The sequence below is a fragment of the Aphanomyces invadans genome (assembly GCF_000520115.1).
Source record: "Aphanomyces invadans strain NJM9701 unplaced genomic scaffold supercont1.26, whole genome shotgun sequence".
Lineage (NCBI taxonomy): Eukaryota > Oomycota > Saprolegniomycetes > Saprolegniales > Verrucalvaceae > Aphanomyces > Aphanomyces invadans.
The window spans coordinates 736451-738485 of record NW_008580171.1 but is presented as its reverse complement, the minus strand read 5'-3'; positions in this window follow the sequence as shown (position 1 = coordinate 738485).

The window sequence follows — 2035 nt, the reverse complement described above, 5'->3', positions numbered from 1 at the left end:
GCAACGATGGGTCCCGCGTGTTTGAGCGGGACCATCTTGATGCATTATGATGGCAGTGGCAAATGTCTTGTGGCGATCAAAATCGCACGAGTTCACATTTCGCGGGCATTTTTATATGAATTGGCGCGATTATTTAATTTCATCCAATAAATATCTGTTTTAGCACTATCACTCTCTCATTGGCTGAAATTTGTATGTGTGATGTTCAAACTTCGGTGTGGCTTAAATTCCCTCGTTGTCTGTACAACTGGTTCAATTACGATCGGCAAACAAGGACTAAAACCGGTCATGCCAAACCAGTTGGAACAAGACTTGGTGTCGTGGATCGCTGCAATGCAACGCACTGGCTGGCCTGTTGAGCGCTATGAAATCATCATCAAGGCGAATTAAATACTGTCGCACCTGTTTGGCGTTCCGCGCTCCGTTGGACGTGGCTGGTACGCTCGATTAGAAAAACGGCATGCTGATCTGTCAGCTCGGGTGGCCCAGAAGTCAAGCAATCCACGCAACGCTGTGTCTCGTGAGGGTGTCAGAAGATACTTCTTTGATCTCGTGAAGGCTTGCCTCGGTTTTACGTGTACAGCCGGCGACATCTACAACGTTTATGAGACCAGCTTTCAGACAAAGGGAAAGAACAAAATCGTCGTTGCAATCCGGGGCTCAAAGAATGTTTGGAAGAATGATCACAACAACTCCTACCATTTAACGATCGTCGCTGCGGTAGCTGCCTATGGAACCCCAGTGCCTCCTGCGTTTATTCTCCCTGGAGCATCGTGTCAGACTGGTGTCCTGGACAATTGCCTTGTACCGAACGCAATGATCTCAGCGTCGCCGAAAGCTTTCATGAACTCCAACCTATTCGACGGCTGGTTAGAATGCTTTGGTGAATGGAAGCTGCACAAACGTGGCGCTCGTCCAGCGGTGCTTGTGCTAGACAACTGCTCATCTCACCTTTCGGTCAACAGCATCTCCATCTGTGAGGCATACGGGATCTGCTTGGTGCGACTCCCACCGAACGTCACGCACCTATTGCAATCTTTGGATGTGGCCCTGTTCCGAACTTCAAGCGCAAAATTGCCTATGGGGTTACTGAACGTTTGCAGGCCATGAACTCGACATTGTTACCTCGAGAGACGGCCATTGCAATTACCGGGAACGCTTTCAACGCTGTTTTTCCTCAGCATGTGAAGAAAACTAAGCAAGCAGTGGTAAAAGGTTTCCGTACCTGTGGTATTTGGCCTTTGTCGCTTCCATGCATGCTGCGTCACTTAGCCGCTGCAAAGACCAATTGTGTGGAGGGGCTGCTGGGTTCTGAAGTTTGGTTGAAGACAGTGGAAGTCGTTCTTACCTTGCCACCGAAAAGAGCAGGGCGCAAGAGGGCGTCGACAGAACAGAATTGGCACACCCGCGACGCTCTCCATGCCTTCTCGGTCAGCCAGGAAAGCGAAAGACGTGATCCGATATTTTTTTGAATCCTGTCATTATATTTGTCTGTAATAAAATGACTTTTGTCGACACCTTGAATTTAAATAAAGTGATTATATTTTGGTCTCGTTTTTTGTAAATTGTTTTGTTCACATACTGAACTCAAGACTTGGAAGTGTCCGCGATTTGTGAAACCTTGAAGTTTTCATGTGCGCTTGACTGGAGAGATTATAATTTGAGTACAAATCTCAAAAGTCGTCAAATGCTACACAAAGTGACACCAAAAATCGAAGTTGAATTGTATTTTCGTGGGGTACTTTCCGTTTTTCCTGCAACAACATAGTGTATTCAGGCGACGAAGTAGAAAACATAGGTCAAATTTCGGCAAAAAATGTTTGGTATTTCGATGCGTTACCTTAGTAGTACAGTCCGCGCCACTCAAATAGGACAATTAGTATTTTCACGATAACTTTGCCAATATTGCTCCAATTTGCGTCAAATTAGCACCGAAATCACCGCATTGATTGGTTCTATCGATTGCCGCCTGTTTCAAATGGAGCTGGAGTAATCGCGGGAAAACCTAAATTTGGGCGCGACAGTCAAATAAGAA